Source organism: Stegodyphus dumicola, chromosome 3 (genome assembly GCF_044657685.1).
Source record: "Stegodyphus dumicola isolate Sdum_Otavi_A_Nest chromosome 3, ASM4465768v1".
In the NCBI taxonomy this organism is placed as follows: Eukaryota; Metazoa; Arthropoda; class Arachnida; order Araneae; family Eresidae; genus Stegodyphus; species Stegodyphus dumicola.
The window spans coordinates 173,771,831-173,795,213 of NC_140770.1; the positions used below are offsets into that span (position 1 = coordinate 173,771,831).

Genomic DNA, 23,383 nt, shown 5'->3' on the forward strand with positions numbered 1-23,383 from the left:
GAATTAAATATACTGGTGAAGATATATTTTTATGTATTAATTTTAAAAATATAAGAGATTCTTTAAGGCAGAAAAAAATGTTTCATTTATTTTGTAATAGGTTTTTCGAATCGAAATGTTATGAAGATTATAAAAATGCACTAATATAAGTACAGCTATTCTATTTAAATTTCTGTCTTTGGTTGATGTTATGAGTATTTTTATTTCCTTATGTTTTTTTTAATAGAAATATATTGAAATTTTAGTTTTAATTTTAAAGCAAACATGTATATCAAATATCAGTAAATGGATATTGTTGTTAATTTGATATTAACTAATGAAAGAAAATTCTAAGTATATTTTATGTATAATACAGAAACTTGTTCTTTGGAAATAAATAAATGCATTTAAATAGAAAAGCTTCTTGGTGAAATGAATGTATTTTTATTTTTATAACAATTTTTTTAAGTATTGTATGTTTACAGTGCAGTATATGCTTCAAGTGATTCACTCGTGTTGAAAATTTAAGAGTTTATGAAGCGATTATTCGCTGAACTTATGTGATATATTTGCGAGGTTTCTTGAATACGAGTAATCTGAAGAGATATTTGAAATCTCATGAAAGAAACATCAGATGTAGTGTATGTCCTAAGAAATTTAAGTTTATAGTTTGAAAAGTCGCGAAGCTTCTCGTCTTAGAATTTTGTAGTGAATAATCACAAGTTCTTTTCATGTAAAAAGGATATGAAAACTAATAAAGTTACTTTTAAGAGTAAATCATGATAAAAAATATTTAGTGAGCATAAGAATTTAAAACAATATGAATCTTTACATCGTATTGAATGTTCGGACATTTTTTCAAGTAAAACAGAATTTGAAGAATATCTCAGGAAACTTTTTTTTTAAATGTTGCCGGTGTCAAAAGAAACAGAAATATGTTGATGATGATGTTTTGAAACAGCATGATACTTCTCTTCTTATAAATTGCATCCATTGTTTACAAGTGTTTAAAAGAAAAAGTGATCTCTTACACCACATTCGAATGCGACATGATTTGATGTGAATCTTATAAAAACGAAGAAACGTTGACATCGTTAATACATGCAAGTCTTCTAAAATCGCAAGTCTTAATAGTATGTTCGCAATTGAATCGATTTGCTAGAACATAGAAAATGATCATGTCTTAGATGTACTTCTTGAATATATAAAATTGTAGTTAGTAGGGAAAAAGTGAATTATAATGTAGTTTTACATTGAGTTATGATATCGGTGTTTGAAATGGTAATCAATAGTTACATTTAAAATGTGTCGTGAGTGTGAAAATGCAGAAATAAAAGAGCTTTGGCGAATTTAATAAACGCGGTTCAATGTGGTTGATGGAAAAATTTGTTCCATGTGAATTAAATAGTGTAAGATATGAACCTCTTCCTCTCAATAGTTAATTATTCAATTGTAAGACAATTAAACATTAAATATATATGCATATAGTACATGTAATGATTAATATTACATTGAATTATGTAAATAACTGATGATATGTGTATTAACATAGTGAATGTTCGCTTTTATGAAGTTCTAAGCATTACTTTAAATACCATTTATAAAACTTTTATCTCATATATACAAACATGACAATATCTATTGAGTTTTCGTTTATTCTTTGGAATGTATGAAAGTTTAAATATTTTTTTAATTTAATGTAGATTGGAGTAAAATATCTGTATCTTTCTTCATTTCAATCGGTAATATCTGTATGCTGGTAAAGGTACGTATGTTCGTAAGAATTATACTGTGTCACATTTTTGACAATCTTCTTTCATTCATATTAGCTAATAAGAGAATTATTGAAATTAGTAAAGTAATGAAAATCAACATTATTGAAAGAAAAAAAACTCTAAAATTTACATTTACAGAAATATATCAAAGTTCCTTTTCTTAAAAACACCAGGTGTATCGTAGTTTTTATTTCTATTTCGTTAAAAGCTGAACTTGTAAAATAAAAATTTTCTATTAGTGTAAGGTAAACAAAAAAATCAAGAGACAATCCGTATCATGAATGAAATTCAAGTCTTACATCGGATTAAAAAGAAATATTCTGAATCTAAATGTTTATGCCTATTTAGCACAAAATGTGTTTATTTGTGTTATAAATTTAACTAAAACCATTCTTATAACAGTATGTTGCCTTTAAACTGGGTAAAAGTGTTAAGTATATTTTCTGATGGTATTGATATACTTGTCAAAGAAGTTCTAGAAACCTCAAATGTCGAAAGAGCATATGATAAGAATCTCCTTTCCTATCGCTACGTCAGTTACAGGTTAAGGGGTGGCTTGAATGGATAAAGGTAATGTTTGTGCAAAAATATAGTAGTTCTATTTTGAAATGAGAAATAATTCGCTTTTTGTCAATTAAGGAAACTTGTGGTATTATTAAACAGAATGTCAGTGAAAGACATTGCGTTTGCATAGTGAATTATGAAGGTACTGAAAGGTAGTGAAGAAGATGAATGAAAGAATTAATTTGAACAAATAAGGTAAGGCTATCATTAAAAGAAAAAACTGTTCAAAAGATGTATGTTAGAATTAAAAGTAAGATGTTAAAATTTAAAAAGATGTAACAGAGTAAAACCAAAGAATACTGGTAATTCCCATCTGGAAAACAGTAATTTGAGTACGATATTGAAAAAGTTGGTTTTAAGAATTTCTTTATGCATGTGATGCAAAACAATTGCTAGTTTATCATGAGTGCTGACATAGATGCAATTAGTGCAGGAAAAATAGTAAAATTAGTATAGTTAGTGTCTCTAAAACATGAAAAAATAATAGTGTGAGCAGTGTAAATTCATTTTAAGTACTGAAATATGACATAGACTAAATATCAGAAAATGTAAGAAATATTTTGGTATGTGTGGATGAAACACTGAACGTGGTTGTAAAATTAGAAATGAAAATTATCAACACACTTAAAAGTAATCGGGATTTAAAACTAAACATGATGTTAGAAACTTTGAAGACCATAAAACTATATGAGAAAGAAATACATTTAGATATAAATGGTATTAAACTGTAAAGTTGTGAATGGAAATTTCTGAGTAAAACCTGTAGATGATCTATTATGATCGAGGAATAAAACAAGTATTATAAAAATTGTAAGGAAATATTTGAATATGGAGTAAATGAAAACAATCTATATCGTTAAAATGAATAAAAAGGGATAAAATGTTGCAATGACGAGTGATGAGATAGAAATAAAAACATTATAATAAATAAGTTAAGCTAGAATTAAGAAATATAAACACAGAAGGGAAATCATGAACGTAAGAAAAGCAATTAACAGTTATAGACTTAAGTTTTTTTTTAAATATTCGGTAATGTAAGGAAGATATTGTTAAACACGTGAAAGAAATTAGAAATTCTGTAGAAAATTTAGTAAAAGAACTAAGATCACGAAAAATAAACGTTTCTTTTTAAATACAATTTCATATCGCTAAGTTAAAGTGTGTATAGAATACTAGAATGGTTTAAAAAAAGTAAATGAAGTTAAAATTCAGAATATGTTGAACATTATAACGTTAAAAAAAGTGTGAAATTGCACCTAAAATTAAGTAATGTAACAAATAAACAGCACGTGCGGGAACGTTTGTGAAATATAACGTATAAGTTAAAAATCAGGGTATTCTGAAATTTATGAAAGGTATGAAAAAAAATAGTATGTGGAAATTAAATAAAATATTACAAATAAATTAGAAACGTTAAGTATTAAAAAAATATGACAGTAAATGAATATGTTATTATGAAAGAGAAAACCTGAGAAATAAGTTAAAGTTTCATGAAAAACTAGAAAGGATAAAAGTATCAGAATAAAATTGAGTAATAAAAAAAAAATTATCTTGTAGTTACATTTTCATAACATGATGAACTATCATTAAAGGAAAGTCTTTTTTTTATATTTGTTTCTTTTACATTGTTTTCAGAGTCGCGCATTGAATCATTTTAACACCAAACTTAAAAAATATATTTCTAAAACATATAATTCACTTTTCCATTAATAGAGGGCAGCATTGCTATATCATCAAAATTAAGATGCAGAAAATATTTCCTGTTGCCAATTTAAAAAAAAACTGACTTTAAATGAAAAGCAGGGGGTCTACAACTCAATCAGCAATCTAAAAACAACTCAACTCCACTCGAAACCACGCCTCCTAGTGTGATGACGTTGCCTTTGGCCCCGCCCTCTGTGTGACGTCATTGGCCACGCCCACACCGCACACCGCGTGCAGGTGAACCCCCATTTTCTATCTACTCCCGATTTAACTCTCCAGCCTATTGAATGGGGAAAGCGGAGAACCTTTCTTTCACCAATCGACTGGAAACCATAGTGCATCATCATCATATTTGTCACCTAATTCTTGTTGCTTCCTGATTATTTCGGGGAGGTGATGGAACCCGAATTGAGAGAGGAAGAAGAGGGGACGGATTTTTCTTTTTTGTTCGTCTTCCACAGTGTCTCTGAGGGTGATATAAGTTTCACCGTGCTCCACGATTTTCGTCAGAGGTTTCATGAAGATTTTACACATCCAAGGGAAGAGCAACTTGTTATGCAGGGATTTTGAGGCCACGTAGGCAGCTTCTTTCGATGTCAGGACAATCTGGTGTGGTTGACCCGATTCTTTGGAGTAGTAGTCCAATTCTCCTAGTCGAAGAAACTTATCTCGATAGGGAAAAAAGACTTAAAGAATACTTGACGTATGACTGGTCTTGGTAGGCAAGAGGGCCAAGATATCTTTCACATTCCAGTACAGGAATCCAAGATCCACATACGCATGCACGTAATAGTGATCATTGTACTCCAGTTTGAGCAGCATGGCTTCTCGTCCTCAAAGTGAAATCGTCTTATATGAAAAAGAGCTCGCTGGCGATCCGTTTATATACTTCTTAGAAAGAGGGAGGTGGGTGGAAGAGGGAAAGTACAAGGTTGATGAATCCTAGAATAATAAAAAAATGGCATTTGTGAAGGTCATAGGAAGGTGGATAAAGTTTTTTTTTTTCCTATAACAAAATTGTCACGTCCCATACGACATGGCCTTTGAGAAGGTTACAGGGGTCCATAAGAGAAGGTCATGTGTCTACAAAGTTGATAAAATAGAGAACAAAAAAAGTCATCACGTAGATTTCGAGAAGGTTACAGGGGCTAGACAGGAGAAGGTCATGTGTATGCAAGTTATTTTTTCCTCTAGAACTCAATAGTTATCTTGTGGCCTTTGAGCAGGTTACGGGGGGTCATAAAAAATAGAAGGTCATAGATATAGATAGACAAGGTTGATAAAGTTTTTTTCTAGAACAAAATGGTCACGTTCCACATCACGTGGTCTTCTCGTATATATAGAGGCCAGTGGAAGACAAAGCTCCATACTCTTTTCCCAAAGAGACTGCTGTGCGCATTACTATATAAGTATTTCTATTATTCGAGAGGATGATCCGTATTTTGTATAACGAGTTTGTGTCCGTTTGATGTTATGTGGATGACGGAAGACTCTTTTGGAACGCTACAGACATTCTGCCTCTGATTCACATCTCCAGCAAGAAAACGTGGGATATTTTATTGGTGTTTTTCGACGAAAACCACGTCTTCAGGAGAGTGAAAGATCTTCAAAGTGTAGGTAGTAATCAAGAAGGGTATGTCCTCTCGAGTGAAGAGATGTAGACCCCAGAGAGTTTCGCAAAATATTTTTCCCTTTCTTTCAAAGGACTTTCTCATCGGCCGGGAGATATAAAAAAAATTTTTTTTTAAATTAAAAAAACGGATGGTAATAACAGAGGGTGTAGTGCGGGAGATTCTGATCAACGAATCATGATGAAATCTTTATACGTCTCGTCTAACTTGGAAGATTGTTTCTTTCCTCATAGACTTTGGTGGAATTATTGAAAAGAAAAGGAATGGGAAAAAAATAAACACATAACTGAAAAGGAGCTCTTATTTTTATTCTAATGATTCATATATAAAACCCATACAATTCAATTAATTAACATTAAAGGGATCTCTCCAAGACCAAATTTTAGAAGAGAACCGCAAAGTGTACTCTTGAGAATTCTCTTTCAGGACTAGGCTAGAGGGAGGTTGAAACCAATATTCTTTGGTTTCTAAAGCGTCCAAACTTAAACATTTCATACAAAGTTCATCATCATCATCATCACTCGTGTCCTCCTCCTAGGGAACCTCGACCTCATACACTTCCTCCTCCTTCGCATGCTCCTCCTCCGCTTCCTCCTCCTCTTCTTCTTTTTCGACGGCTTTGCTCTCTGGGTGGTAAGAATGCAGTTTCCTAAGAACGTAAATTCCTCCTTCAAAGTTGTATCGAAAATTCTTCACCTTGTTCTCGGCACAATGCCACTCGGTTTTCTCCGGGACATAAAACTCGCAAACGGGCCGCTGACAGAGCCTGCTGAAGAATTCGGCTTTATCGTATCCATTGACGTAGATCGCCTTCACATTTTCCGTCAGCATTTTCAGTATAGTAGGAAGATGCTCGTAGGAAAGATGACCCTCTGTCCAATGCGAGCCGTGTCGGTTACGAATGGTATGGTTGACCGAAGCTCGATTGCGGGACGATAAGTCATCATAATCGACAGGAGGGAGAAACATCATGGAACCGCATAAAATTAAATCATAGGGGATGTAGCCTAGTTCTTTTAAGATGAAATACATTTCTCCATTCTCCTGACCGTTGCAGAGAAACGACTCCATGTCTAGAATCATGTAGGAACCGGTGAGAGGCTTAGAACTCATGATGCCAACGTTGAATTCTTTCTCTCTCTCTCTGTGTCCTAAAGAAAAAGGATAGCGCTCTCTCTGCGATCTCCTCTTTTATATATAGATAGGCAGGGGAGCACAGATCGTATTACCCTTGGGAGGGTCACATTCTTTTCTTGATATCGCGCGCATATAAATAAATAAGTAAATAATAAAGGTCACCTTCAAAAAAGGGCACATGGAACTCGTGCTCGACTTTGAAGGTTTCTGCAATTCTCAAGGATACTTTATTGGAAAGAATTGGCTTACGTTGGATGGCACTTATCGAAGTGTATTTGTTTTTTAACCCCCTTTTCCATGGAAAATGCTGACAGAAAAAGAAAAACGAACGGCTGTGTGGGCGAGTGATTATTATCACGCCTTATCATCGTACGAAGGAGAAATTCCGTACAGCTATTTTCCATGGGTGTTTTACATGTTGACGGAACCCTTTTCCGTGGTTTGGGTGCGAGGAGAAACGAACCGGCGGTTTTTAGAGAAATAGTTCCAAAGATCCATGGGCCACATTTCGGAATCTACTCAAGACATTCTAAAATACAATGGGATCGAACGAATCGATTGTCCTAACCATACAAAAGGTTTTTTTCATTGTGCTGTACAAAACGTGGTTCGGTATCATTATTATTCAAAGGCGCAGAGAAGAAATTGGCAAGGTCGATAACGCCAAAATTCAATCTTGACAGAAATAATAAAAAAAAATATAATGTTGCCTCTTCAAGAGCACGGACTGATCTGAAGCGAAACTTGGAATGCTTAAATAGATAAAGTAGAGTAGGGTCCATTCTTAAAAAAATTGGGATGGCTTGACGATCGAATCAGCTGAGAAAAATTTTTGAGAGCCCAGAAAAAAAAAATTCTCTGGCTCAGAATTTAAAAAAAAAACACACATTTTGTTAATTTTTATAATGTCTTCAGACATAAAATTTAACTATAACCCCCTTTTTGTTCGAATGATGTCCCAACCTGTTGTCTCATGACATCAATTGATTTCCAAGAAAGGAATGTTCTATTTTTAGAAACATTACGGGACAACATGTTGAGACACCATTCGAACAAAAAGGATGTATAGTTAATTTTTATAATGTTTGAAGACAACGCTTGGAATGGGGAGCTCCCGACCTGAGGGCTATTGCCAAACGGGATTAGTGCCACCCCACCCACTGAACAATCTAAAATGTAACGACCCCACAGAGCGAGAGCAGACAAGGCAGTACCAGTACGATCCCTGCCGAACTTTACCCTGTCCCTAGATCCCTCAGGCCTTCTGTGAAGAGTGATTATATACCCCCCGTGGTTGAGACTGCCTAGATACAGATCCTAACGAGTACTTCCCAAGCATTCGCCTGAGTCAAACCCCGGGGAAGAAATGTCTGAAGACAGTATAAAAATTAACAAAAAGTTTTTTTTTTAATTCTTTCCTTCCACCTCTTCCCTGTTTCTCGTCGACCGGTGCTCATGGACACTTTGGAAACAAGTGAAAATGGAAATTCCTTTCCAAACCCCGACTTCGTTTCAAGATTACGAACAGCCTACCTTTCCCATCCCTTCTCTAGATGATAAGATGAGATGGAAAAAACAGTCATTGCACGGAACGAGAAGGGCGGGTATACGGAAAGAAATCGAAGTGATCACGATCGAAGGTGGTGAGGAGGAGGAGGAGGAAGAGAAAAAAAATTAGCTATTAAGTAGCGTATGACTTACCGAAACATGCCTGCCGGGGAACTTAGAGATCCGTTCATGAATCCAGAATCCTCTTCTCAAACTTGTCCAGACTGGCAGCCTCTTCCGGATTCTCAGACTTGTCCAGAAATCATGGAGGTCTGGTCCAGAATCTCAGCCTTCTCTAGGAAGGATGGATCCCCAAACTCGTCCCAAAGAGACTTAAAACTGTTCGGGAAAACCTTTTAAAATAATTGTTTGACAAATTGTATTATTGTAATGATAACAATAAATAATGTTATATATATATATATATATATGTGTGTGTGTGTGTGTGTGTGTGTGTGTGTGTATGTGTGTGTGTGTGTGTGTGTGTGTGTGTATAAACCAAACTTGGTGGCTTCCGAATTCAAAGAGAGATAGAGTAGAGCGTCCACTTCAGTTTTCCAAGATGAGGTTGTCCCAAAAAATGGTTACCCAATTCAAAGCGAGAGGGTGTAGAGCGTTCATTTCAGTTCTCCAAGATGAGGTTCACCACTTTTCCACAAAAAATGACTTCTCAAGTGAAAGAGAGGTAGGGTAGAGCGTTCATTTTTTTAGTTTTCCAAGATTAGGTGGTCCGCTTTTCCCAAAATAACTTCCGAATTCACAGAGAGAGGGTGTAGAGCGTTCATTTCAGATCTCCGAGATGAGGTTGTCCCAAAGTGGCTACCCAATTCAAAGAAGACCCAGGCAGCACGTCTCCAAAAATATACATATAATTTTGGTGAAATAAGGGTATGGTATTTTTTGCACGTTACTTTTACGAAATTTATACGAATGAAAAAGGCTGAAGTTACTGTTGACTCTTGATCGTTATTTTCCACACGTTATTTTTACGAAAATTATACGAATCCGAATGTACTGATAAAACTACCGCCATGATGGTATATTTTATTCGTCACTTTTACGCATATTATACGAATCCGAATGTTCTGAAAGAAACTACTGCCTTTATGGTATATTTCATTCGTCACTTTTACGGATATTATACGAAGTCTAAAAAGATTGAAAATGAAGTTTATTAATTCAAAATATTTAGTGTATTTCTGGCATTTCACTTTGTTTTCCTTGTCCACGAACATGAAAAAAGGGGCATTCATATATGAGGCTAAAATTTTTCTATAAATTTTAACATGTGAGCTAAATCTTTACGTGCATTTTTACAAAAAATTATATTTTCTTAATTCAAACATCTTCAAAATAACTTATTTATTTTCTTATATCAAATTTGTTATTTTTATTCATATCAACACTTACATTAATTTACACAATTTAATTTCTTTTATGAAAATCCTATTACCCATTTAACTGGAATAAGCTGTATATTAAATTTGTGTACTTACTGAGTTTGGTACAATACTCGCCTTATTTTATTTAGCATATGTGGGCAATTAAATTGGAATAAGACTAGCAAATCTTTCATGTCGAGGAATAGAATAATAAATACAGCAGAAGATGCTCGAAAACGTTTAACTTCTTGAACAATAGTTTAATGTAGACCAAAGGATCATAATTATAATCAAAGATATACTAATATTTTTATTTAATAATAATAATAATAACTCTACGAAATTGCAAGCTGAATCCTGATATTTTACATATATTTCAGTTCCTTTAATCTTTGTTATAAAAATCATATGAGGCTAATTTTTTTTATTTTGTTTAATGTACGGAAAAAATTATCTATTTTAGTAATTTTTATATGAGGAAAAAATTAATAAATAATGTAAATAAATAATTATATTATATTTTATATTTTTCCTGAAACAGTTAAAGACATTCTTAATATGGAGATCTACAGAATAAGTACAAGGGTCCAGTTAAATGAACTCAAAATTTGCATAGTTAATTTTACGCTAACTTATAAAAATTAACTGGATTTACGATTATACACTGAGCATGCGCATACACGGACATTTCTATTTTTCGTAGAAAAATTTAATTATTACCTTAATACAGAGATGCTGTGAATATAAATTTATATAATGCAAAAGTAAGTTTATTTCATATGCTAATTTAGAGGCTTTCTTAATATGTTTAATTATAAAGAAGAAAAAAGCGTTGCAATTCTTGTTCACTGACCAATGGCAAAGCAGACACTTTCTACTTAAGTCCGTTACAATTATGCGACTACGAGTTTTACAGAATTCCGCAAATCGGAACCCGGAAGTGTGTTCTACGTCATCACCGGATATGTACCTTTGATATCTCTGTTGGCAATAAAGCTTGGCGACCATTTGGCGTTTTTTTTTTTTTTTTCCGTAAATTTTTCCGCAAGCTGAAGAATTGGCGCGAATTTAATTTACGTGTTAATATTAGCAGGAGTGAGGTGTGTATTTTTTGCGCCATTTTTCTCGCATTACTTGAGCTATTTACTTTTTTTTTCTATTAATAATTATTTGTATTTTGTTATATTTATGATTAGTGTTTGATTTTATTTTCATTTAATTTATAGTTGCATTTTATTTACAGTATATATTACCAAATTATTGATCCGTGTTTCGATTTGTAGTTGTATTTGTTTTGCCGATATGCAACCAAAAAAGATGAAATTGCTTATAACTGGAGATTTAATGGTTAAATATTTACCTGCGAATCTTCTGAATTATGAAGTAGATTTACATTCTTTTCCTGGTGCAATGATAGAAAGGTTAAATCCTTTTTAGACAATCGATACCATTTGATTTTGGTACATGTTGGTACCAACAATTCGAATGACAATGTTGAAGTTATTCTTAAAAAGTACGATTGCCTCTCTAGGGATATTAAACTTTGAACCCAAATATCAATGTTATCATTTCAGATATCCTACCATGTGATGAACCGAAGATTTTTTCACAACTTTAAATCAGCGAGTCGAGTAGCAACCAACGAGATATATACTGGTAGAGAGCTTATAGCAACCTCCGACTGGTTCCAACATTAGTGTCACGTGACTGCTGGTCGAATTCCGAAAGTCCGGAAATACTTTACATTCATTTCTATGGGACGAAAGACACCTGCTCTGCTTGGTCACATAAAATTTAATAAAAAATGGTTATCCGCTGCAGCGCCTATGGATGTAAAGAAAGTTTTCTAAAAGGGAGACCTGTAACCTTTCATAGCTAAGTTAAAACTGCATGATTTATTATTTTATTTCCAGTATTTTTGTCATTTTACTATCTCTGTTGAATTGGTTGGAAAGTTTCAGCCATATTGTATAAGAAAATTGTCGCTGTATATGATATTTTCAGCATGTATTAATAGCATCAAAATGTAATAAATACTGTGACATTATTTACTGGAATCACCTTTTACAAATAATTGCATTTTATGTTCTTTTTCCGTGTACTCCGTGGAAATAAAAAGCTGCGCCAATTGGCGCTAACCTTTTTTCGCCAAATCGTACGCGTTTTGGTTTCATAAACAAGTACTGCCTGCGATTAAAAAAAAAAAAAAAAAAAAAAAAAAAAAAAAAAAGAAAGAAAGAAAGAAAGAAAAATGCTATTATTATTAAATTATTGAGATAAGATTGTGCGATATGTTTACTTTGTTAAAAAAAAAAAAGAAAAGAAAAGCTAATTCAAAATCTATAAATGAGCTGAAAATTTGTATACTAGTATATCTTAGCTAATAATGCATGAATAAATCCTAAATTTTTTTAATTTAGCTAATGCATAAGAATGATCTGGTAAAGCAGGAATAAAGTGGCAGTGAATTCGAACTTATCAAACATTATAAGGAATAAAATGGTATTAACTCGTTAATGTCAACAGATTGCGTATACTTAAAAGTGCCACCTATTTATAAATTAATCACTTCAATATTTGATTGCAGAGTTTTTGCTTTCATAGTAATATTTGTTTAATTTAAGATTTTTTAAAAACCTTTTCCTTTAAAACTATTTTTTAGCAACATAAATATATCATAACTATAGAATTTTCTTTAATTTATAATGAAGATTACGTGTGTATTAAGATATTTAGTAGGAGTTAAATTAAAAAAAAAAAAATTCTTTAAACAGGCCTTAACTTTTTGTTGCATACAAACAGTATATATATATAGTTTGTAAAAAAAAAAAAACCCATCAAAACTATATCTGAGTGAACTTTTGCAGGTTTGAATGAGGCTTTCATATATGTCATATATTATATCTTTACTAGTTTTTACTTTCTATTCACAAAAGCTTTCTTTTTTTTTCTTTACTGTGAAACAGTCAGTTTTATTAAAGCTCTGTATTTGTTAAAATAAAAGCATGTATTTTTAATTTGTAGTTTGTATTTTATTTACACTGTTTTCTGTATTGATTTTTTAAAAGTAAATATCACATTCTTTATATATCTATAAAGATTTCCATGGTTTTACAAGCTAACTTTTTTTAAAAAAATTTATATTATCTCAAAAAAAAAAAAAAAAAAAAAAAAAAAAAAAAAGGTCAAATTTCTCATATCAGAGTCTTATATAGGGTATTGTATTTCATAAAGTTCTTCATGTAGTATATAATAATGTGTAGTTTCTATATTTCAGCCAAATTGTGTGTTTTTGTTTTAAAAAGCTCATTACTTATTCACATATCAAAAATAGGAAATTTGGAATATACTTGACTACCAGTTTGAGTAGGTGATTTTTGGTATTTGTTCCCGATATATTTATAGTAAATACTATATTTAAATGCACATTTTCGTAATCTGTTTATTTAATTGGGATAGAGGAATAAAATATAATATGTATTGTCATGTTTGAATTTATAATTCTGTAATAAAATTTTATTTTGGAAATGTACATTTTACAGCTGATGTGCAAAATATGAAATCTTACTAAATTTAATGTATAGCAGCATACAGTTAAGGCAGTAGCTTCCAAGTTTGCATGAAATTATTTTCTAGACATTGCTAAGTTTATAAGCACTTCAATATGCAAGTAACTGAAAAAAAATGGGCATTTACAATCAGTGAAAGATTTTTTTAAAACTAAACATTTTATTTACTATCGTAAATTTCCAAAATGCAAGTACTATTGGTAACACTGAAAGGTCAAAGGTAAATGAAATTGTTCCGAAAACTATTTCTGACTTTAAATTAAGTAAAATTATGTTTACTTAAATATAAGAAAGTAAAATATTTTTCTATAATAAGATTTCAGTATAATTTATCTTTTTGTATCATAAACTATATTATAACTTTGAATAGTAATAGTTTATAGTTCCAGCTGAAAGTTAACAGTCTGTAAGTATATATTTCATGAATAGCATAAATACATACAATGTAATTTTCTTTTCTCTTTAAGATGCAATGCATTAAAAATAAACGAGATTTTTTTACCTTCTCAAATATTATAACAGTAGTGCAATTAATTTTTAAACATTATTCAAAATTAAAGTTTCCTCTCAATTTTTTATTATTTATTTTAGATTTTCTTCCTAAAATTATTTAACTTAAACATTTTAAATAATGGCGCAAATAATTTAAAGCGATTATTAAAAATATAGATAAAATATTCAGGAAAAAAGGGGTTAAGTTATATCCAAAAATAATTGTAAAAAATCGAATAACCTAATTCGAGGCCGTTGTCTGCCGACTGCCAGCAAACGGAAATAAAAAGCACTACTAGCCATATCAGAAGCACGCCAAACTGGCGATAAACAGCCTAAGCTATCACTCCCCAAAAGCGCCAAGAGCTTAAGTCATGTGGTATATGTTGGAGACATCCTAGCAGACGAATTCTCTGTGGGTGAGACGTCTACCTGTTATATGAAGTCGTTGGTAGCAACTTTGAACCGTTTACAGGTAATTAGTAGAAAAGTTGTAGAAATTAAGGGTTTTCATCCGCAGAGAACCCGTTGGCGCCGTTGCATTTTTACTCGCCAAGCTCGCGGTTCATCGGCGATGAGCCGAGCCGCAAACGTGATTTTTAGTGCATTTAAATTTATTTACAGACAAAACAATATATTAAGCATATGGTAGTAAAAATTCACAGATAATAAGCATGTAGATGTAAAACTAACTGGTTAAACGTGATATACTAAATAAATTTGTATTAAATTCAAGTTAGCACAGAAAAGAATGTATTAAGCATAAGACAATATATAAGCATTTATAACGGAAATAAGAATTCATTTGAAAAACATAAATTAGTATTAATGTACTGAAATTAACCGGTTAAACGTCATAAACGAAAAAAATTTCTCTTAAATTCCAGTTAACACAGAAAACAATATATTCCTTACACCAGCAGTGTTTTGCTAATTTTGATGATCATGGTGATGCATCAAACTATTCTGTCATCTTAGATAATCAATAATATTTTGTATTTCAATTTAATCATCTATTTATGTCACACCTGCCATCCTCTGAAAGGTTATTGTTAGAAAAGCATTAACAATATATTATCTTGTTAAAATTTTACGCCAGAAAATTGATTTATTCTCATAATTTTAGATGACAATAACCAATAATAAAAATAAAAGCATTACTTAGTTATTTAAATTGCTGGTTCTTAGAGCTGTTAATAATTAAGAACACAACCTGAACAGCCGTGTTACAAATTAGCATTCACCCCTCCCGCCGTATTTTCTTCCTTTCATCCCGAACCAAGAACCGGCATCTATCTACGAAAATATTTCTATCTATTCGTTGTTAAAAAATTCAGAAAAATAATAATAAATAAGACTAATATAAATCTGCAAATGCGAATAACGACAGTGATAATTCAACAAAATGAACGCAAGAGGAATGGTTGCAAACTTCGAACATGCGAATACGATAAATCCGCTGGGTTACCAGGTTTGAACTATTATCGCCAAAGTTGGCGATGTTTACATTTACCGGGTTCTCTCCGGAAGTGCTTCCGAAATTAATTCTCAACTTGAAAATTACTGCCAAAATCGAGAAGCTTTTTTTTGTTTGCAGGTTGTCTCATCAATTTGGAGCTAGGTTATTGGCTAGGGATGGATTACACCTAAACCGTCTGGGGAACAAGAAACTTGTGGCAGTTTTCCTGGATAATGTCAAGACTGTTTTGACTTCAAAGCCAGTTTCTGCAAAGGTAAGTCATTTTGTATTGTCTTGTGTTTCATTTACTGCATTGGATTTTCCACCGCTGAGTGATTCTTTTGTTTCTGCAAGCCCTTCTTATCCTCTTAATTCAACTGTTTTGAAGCATGGTTGTGCTGTAGATGCTACTAAGAAGGCTAATTCTGATGAGAAATGCTGCTAAAGCTGCTTCTGGCTCTTGACTGAAGAGTGTTGCTATTCCTGGTGCTGGATCGCGTTTTAAATGTGTTGTCCATGGTGGTGACTTTCATTCAAGGAAAGCTGTTAACCCCACAGATGGTTCTAGTTTGCATCTGCAAAATGATACCACCCCTGGCTCACATCCTAAAAACGTTGCCAACCCAGATGCTAGCTCTCGGTCTCATTGCATGGTGGTGGATCACTCCGTAGAACTGATTCTGGTTTGCATGTAAGGAATGAGACTAAACCTAGATGTCATTCTAGAAATGTTGCCATACGTAGTGTTGGCTCTCATTTTAAGTATGTTTCTGTCCATGGTTTTGGTTCACATCCGAGGAATGCTGCCATCCCTTGCTCTGGTTCTGATTTGCATCCAAGGAACATTGCTAACCCTGTCCCATGCCCTAAGAATGTTGTCATTCCCATTGTTGGTGTCCATGGAACTGGCGATCATCCGAAGAAGCTGCTTTTGGTTTGCATTCAAGGAATAACGTCACTCCCAGCCCCTGTCGTAGAAATGACACCCTTGCTGATGTTGACTCCTCCAGACGTGGTTCTGGCCGTTTTCTGAGGAGCAGTGCTAGTTCCACTGTTAATTCTACGAACACTACTGTCCCAATTGCTATCTTTCAGAAGAATCCAATTGTTGCTTTTGGTGATGGTGTGTGTCCAAGGAAGGATTTGACTATTAGTGGCGGTTTGCGTCTGAAGAATGCTGCTTCAGCTGTTTTGCGCCTAAAAAGTGTAATGGCCTACACAGGATCATCACTAAAAAATGCAGTCGCTGCTGCTGGTTGTAGTGTACAGCAGGCAAGTGCTGTTTCTTTCAGTGATTGTTATCCATTGTATTGTTCTTCTGTTAGTGGCAAAGGGATTTTAAAAAATGATTCAACAAATTTTGATATTTCACAACCTAAATTGTGTACAACAAAAGATGACTTTTACTCTGCCTCTAGTTATGCTTTGCAGGATAAGAACATTTCTATGACCAGAGAAAGCGCTTCTTGTAGTTCTGGCCTAAGTTTCTTTCACTTTAATAAATTTTGTTTACTAAAAGATCACGTAGAAAGCAGTGAAATTAATTGTCAAGAGAGGGAAAATAAGTCTATGTGTCCTATTCTGACTGGAGGGGGGGGGGTCCGAAATTGACTGTAATGCACCATCGCTTTACCCTAGAAAATGTGATGTTTGTAAAAAAAAAACTATAAAACTAAAAATTCTTTTAATAATCATAAAAAAAATTGCAAAGAAAAACTGAAAATTTTAAACTTTCATTAACTTCTCCTCAAAGTAATATTGCTATAAACATTAATAATGTATTGAGTGTTAAAACATTAGAAACCAAAGAATGTATTAATGACAAAATAGAAATGGCTTATCTTCATAAATGTGAAATATGCTTGAAAACGTATAAATCGAAAAATTTATTTTATGAACACACACACACACACAAAAAAAAAAAAAAAAAAAAAAAAAAAAAAAAATGTTCAAATAAACAAGTACCTGATTTAAAACAAAATTTTTCATCTGTTTACCCTCAGAAATGACTAAATTGTGATAACTGTTATCCTTGCAAATTATCATTTTTTAATCATAAAAAATTTTGCACAAAAGTTAATAAATTGTATGTATGCTTCATACCTGATTGCCATAAGTCTTTTACATATGTTTTAAATTTTAATAAGCATTTAGCAGATGAACATAATTTAAATAACTTAAAAGAATATTCATTTGAAACAATGAGTTATTTTAAAGACTGGATAGAACTGGAAGGAACCTCGACATTTACTTCATTCAGGAAGTTTTCTAAAGTAACGAAAAATTCTAAAACTTATCATTATTATTGTTGTCAGTTTACCACGCAAGGTTATTCTGATTTTGAAAAAATACTAATCGGAAAAATAAAAAATGTACAATTTCAAAAAATTTATGCTGTCCAGTCAGAATGTGGGCGTGTGAAGAAATGAATAAAATCTCTGTTTTTTACTTTCCTAAACATAATCATGAGCAAAAGTTGGAAAATTGTAAATATCAGCCATTGAAACAAAGTACGCAGTGTTTGATAAAAGCAAATTTACATTTGTCTGTGCCTCCACAAAAAATAGGGATATCTTACAAGATGGATCAGGAAATCGCGAGAATAGAAATAAATTCCCTGTAAAGGAAAGCTTTGTCTCCCGTAAAGCTATTTGTGCTTATTCTAGATATTTAAACAATTCATTGCGTCCAAGTAGTGATGCAGTTTCTATTAATTCAATCATTAAAACTTTAAAATGTGAAGCATACAATCCTGTGTTATTATAATATATATTATAAGCCTCAGAATAATTCAACTTTGTACTGTCCAACTGATCTAGATAATCTTCCAAATCATAAAGTATTGTTTGCTTTTGGTCTTCAGACACGTGAACAGAAAGAAATGAGGATAAAAGGTTGTACAGAGATTCTATGTATCGATTCTCCGCATAAGACTAACCAGTATGATTTTTACCTTCTTAATCTTATAGTACCTAATGAATTTGGTTGTGGCTATCCAGTTGCTCATTTTATTACTAATTTTCTAGATGCTGACACTCTTTATTGTTTATTTAATAGTTTAAAGTGTCGTGTACCAAATTTATATGTAAACTGCGTAATGACAGATGATGACAAAGTTACATATCCTGCATTTTCAAAGGTTTTCGGCCAAAATGTTAAGCATCTTTTATGTTCGTGGCACGTACGCCAAAGTTGGTTCTGACAACTTAATTCTAAAGTGGTAGATAAGGAAGTACGACAAAAAATGCTAGGAGAATTAACAAAAATATTACATAAAAGAAACCAGATCACTTTTCATGATCAAATAAGGAAGTTTTTGAATGACTATTCTAGGAAAAGTAGAGATTTTATTGAATACTTTTCTGAAAATTATAAAAATATATTAGAAGAATGGGCTTTATGTTATCGGAACTTTCCACAGATATTTTAATTTCTACACTTCTGACAATTGAGAAAGATAAATATTTAAAGCATACCTATAAATTATACACTAATGTATCTCCCAGAAATTCCATTTTTTGTTTAAGTAGGCATCAGAGAGGACTAAAAATTAGGGACAGTGATGTAAATAAATGCTCTGATAATTCTTGGACTGTTTGCTCCCAGGCAAAAAATAAAATATATACTGTGCAGCATCTTTTTGAAATTTGTCCGTGTCAGGATTTTTGCTTTTATAGATGCCCTTAAGTATTGTGTCTCATTGTGTAGTCACTTGTATCATGGCAATTGCTTAGATAAATTGCTGTGCAAACATATACATAAAGTGCATTCATTTCTTAATAGACAAAATGATTGTATGTTTAATCCCTCAGAGATTTATCTTAAATTGAATCAGAAATTCAATGGAAATATGAAAGCAATAAATGTGTATTCTGTTAATCATTACATTCCACAAAGTATTGAACAGAGTAAATCCATGTGAAAAGTTTGTAGAAGAATTACTGCGATTAATAAGACAACCAAAAGTCCAAAATGTCATGTTAAAGTGAGTTCATATAACATTAAATTCATTAGTTTCAGAATGTAGGGGAATTTTAAACTCGAATGAAAATTCAAGAGCAGTTTCAAGTGCATCATGTCCAATTTCACCAAATCAAAAACTTAACCCACAATTGTTTAAAACTTCTAAAAAAAGAAAATTACAGAAACATCAGCAGAACAAGAATCGAAGATTTTAATGATAGTGCAGATGACCCAGAAATAAATGAATGTGTGGAAAAGAAAATTAAATTTAAAGCCATAGCATTTGATTTAAATAACATTGATCAATATCTGTGTGATTTAACCAGAATTGATCAAAATACTCGTAAATCTATAATTGATGCTTTTTTGTTTAAAATACAGTCAAAAGTCGTTAATCCGGACCCGTCAGGACTTCGGCGATTCCGGATTATCGATTTTTCCGGATTATAGATCATCAGTTTAAATCTCGTAAGATGGCATGAAGAAATTCTAAAATTAAAAATATGAAACCGTAATTTATGAAATAAAGAACAATTATGATCTAAAGGGTATCAATATTTACAAAAAAAAAAAGCTTAATATTTATTTGTTTACTTTATTAAACATTTCTTTCAATGTAAGTTGTTTAAGTTGCTTCGTTTTATGTGATAATACTTTCTCTTTAATTCTATAAACAGACATAATTTCTTGTTCAGTTACAAAGTTCCGCTGTTCAAGTCCCGTTAATTGCTGGGCCGAGAACACCGACTAACTTGTCAATCAAAATTTTTTCGTTTTCACTAACCTCTCTGTCATATTCTTCATGTCTTTATCCATTTATTGCAGCAATTCCATTTTTTGTTTGTTGGACATCGAAACATACTTTCGTTTTGTAGATCCTTTGGAAGTTCCAGCATTGGAAATTCTATTTGACATAATCGAAAGTTCAAGTTTACTTTTATAAAATTGCTCTTACAGTCTGCAAAAAATAATAAGCGGGATCCAATTCGAAGATTATGGAACAACGCAATCATTAACATTAACTGAAATAGATAATTAGATAATTTTAGCTTACACCGTCCGTTATACATTAAACGCGCAGGCGAAAACGTATTCTGCACTTGCGCACACGCATATGCGCAGTAGTCAAGGTCTTACGCGCACACGTAAAACGCCTGTGCGCATGTGCCAATGCGGCGCATGCGCAGAAAGTTTTTAGCTTTGAGGTCCGGATTATAGATCATTCCGGATTATGGGTGTCCGAATTAACGACTTTTGACTGTATTAAACAGTTATGAAAATTTTGCCTTTCTTAAGTCTAATTTACAAATACCTAAAGCAAATTCCTGTATTAAAGATCTGTTATTAACAAGATTAAAATCAGCAAAATTATTTTTTATCCCTGCAAATTTAAATTGTCATTGGATATTAATAATAGAAAATTTTCCAGATATGGTATTTGAATTTTATGATCCACAAAATAAATCATGTGTGCAAGAGTATCAAATTTTAATTCATACATGGTGTAAGGTTTTAGCTAAAATATTTGCTACTAGCACTAAATGGAAAATAATTTATCCTTTGCATATTTTTCAAACTGATAATATGAGCTGTGGTGTTTTAGTATGTTACTATGCTTATCAGAGGATTAAAAATCAAAGTTTAAATATGCCAGTTAATATAACTGAATTCCGGAAAATGATATACGAGCATATAATTTTAAGTGATTGATATATTTAAAGAAATTAAAAATAAGAAATGTTTTTCAGGACAGCATTCCATTCCTTTGGTAATGCTTGAAAAATATATAGTGGACAAATATTTTGCAGTTCATCTGCTGCCATACAATTTCTATAATTTTTTTTTTTTTTTTTTTTTTTTTTTAAGTTTGCTTTATTTTGTAATGTTATATGGCTAATAAACAAATAAAAATGCTTATGTTTGTATGTAAGTTGGTAGTATAATAATAGTATAAAAGAAAATTGTTAAAGTAGGCAACAATGAGCTCTTTTGGCCAGGGTGATACCCCCAATTGTGGATAATAGAGAATAGTTCATTTTATGTTAACAATGCATTCTCGGGGACCTACATGCCAAAATTTTCTCTTTTTTTTAAAGAGGAATCAGAAAATTTGTACTTTATCCCATTGACTGTGAAGGATTTCCTCAGGAATGATTGGTGGGTCTGTACCAATTTTCATGGCCAATAGGGTAATATGTAAGTACTGAAAATTTTTCTGTTCATAATTAATCTCATAACATATCTGATCATTTTTAATATTTCACGTTTATGTTTGCAAAATGAATGGTGCATTGTTTTCAGTGATCTCGAGTTTCACAATTGAATTTAGTCTTCTTTATTTTTCAGTAAACGATGGATATCTGGTATGTATAAAGAGTCAAGAGCAAGCTCTGCCAGCAGAATTTTCTGAAACTGAAACTAGTACTCGTAAATTTTGAAATAATATGGTTGAATAATAATATTTATACTCTATTCAAGGAATTTTATCTAATATGTCTTTATTTTCAGAAATAAAAGATGAATAAAAGCTATGTAAAATAATTATGTATTCTGAATAAAGTCTGGGAAAAAATTCTCCATTTTTGAATTATTTTTTACTGAAAATTGCTCCACATATTATGAATTAGTCATCTGTGAAGCATAATATAATATAAGTATTGTTTCTTACAAGACATGAATAATACATTATCCCTTCTTAAATAAAACATATTTTCATTCTTTATTTCATCATCCATGATATCAGTTGATTTTCATTAAGATTAAAAAACATTTTAGTCACTTAAAAATGTGGACACTTTTGTTTCCTCGTTAATAAGAGTACTTGCATATTTGTAAGTTTCAGTACGCAAAGCCATATACAAATTAAACTTTCACACATTCCAATAACAGAAAAGGTCCTGCTCCCAATAATTAGATATTTTAATTTTCAACATTCAGAAACAAAGAAGTACGAGTGAACTTGCTGCTAATCAAAAAGATGAATATACTGGTCTTGTAATAGTTATGGAAAATGAGTGCTGAAGTTACAGCCCATTTTTTTAATTTTTAACTATTGCAAAATAAGGAGGCATAAAAATTTATGTGTCAGGCAAAGGGCTTGCGGTCTTTCACACAGAAGAGTTTAGCCAGATTTATCTAAAGCATTCAGGGAATTAAATATCTTGTAATTTTAATTCTAGAATAAGTCTTATCATTACTTAATAGTTAGGTAATGCCTATTATTATTTCCTGTCATTACAGAAGTACTTGCTGAAATTTCTTTGTTTATCATTTGCATCGATGGTTTTAAAGAATTGAATTTTTTGCAGAACTCCAATATCCATAAATTGTTTGACACATTAAAAATAAGAGAATATTTGCTCTAAGCATATACATAAAATCCAGATTTGATTTAAACATTCATAACTAAAGAACAAACACTGCTTTTACAAAAGGCCATGTTTTCTCCCATTTTGCATCAGTTACAATTATTTTCATGCACATGAGTATATTTTGAAGTGTTAAATTAATTAATTATCATTTCTATTCTTGGATGCTATATGTCTGAGAAAATAAAACTTAATGAATGCTAATCTGTATCCAAAATCTGATATCTAATTATTAATCTACTAAACCAAAATAATGAGGTTTTATAGTGCATGAATTGGGCAAAAGTGTGCAGTTAAATTCGAACTTGTAATACTCTGTAGCAACCATTTAAAGTACGTAGAAATGCAAAGTAACTCTTCTTTGAGTTACTTTGCATTTCTACATGCACGTTTCCTAATGTTTTCATTAAATGTAAAACAACACATTCATAAATCTCTTAAATTATTTGTATCATAGTATACAGTCAAAAGTCGTTAATCCGGACTCGACGGGACTTCGGTTATTCCGGATTATCGATTTTTCCGGATTATAGATCATCAGTTTAAATCGCGTAAGATGGCATGCAGAAATTATAAAATTAAAAATATGAAACCGTAATTTATGAAATAAAGAACAATTATGATCTAAAGGGTATCAAAATTTACAAAAAAAAAAAAAAGCTTAATATTTATTTGTTTACTTTATTAAACATTTCTTTCAATTTAAGTTGCTTCGTTTTATGTGATAATACTTTCTCTTTAATTCTATAAACAGACATAATTTTTTGTTCAGTTACAAAGTTCCGCTGTTCAAGGCCCGTTAATTGCTGTGC

At 31.7% G+C, this 23,383-nt stretch overlaps 1 long non-coding RNA gene across 1 annotated transcript; it reads left to right on the plus strand.

The window, feature by feature from the left end:
- The first annotated feature begins 14,857 nt into the window (after positions 1-14,857).
- On the plus strand, positions 14,858-21,770 carry LOC146998207 (uncharacterized). Its single transcript, XR_015040035.1, has 3 exons — positions 14,858-15,514; positions 21,300-21,399; positions 21,550-21,770. It is a non-coding gene; the product is annotated as an uncharacterized LOC146998207 (long non-coding RNA).
- Positions 21,771-23,383: the final 1,613 nt, after the last annotated feature.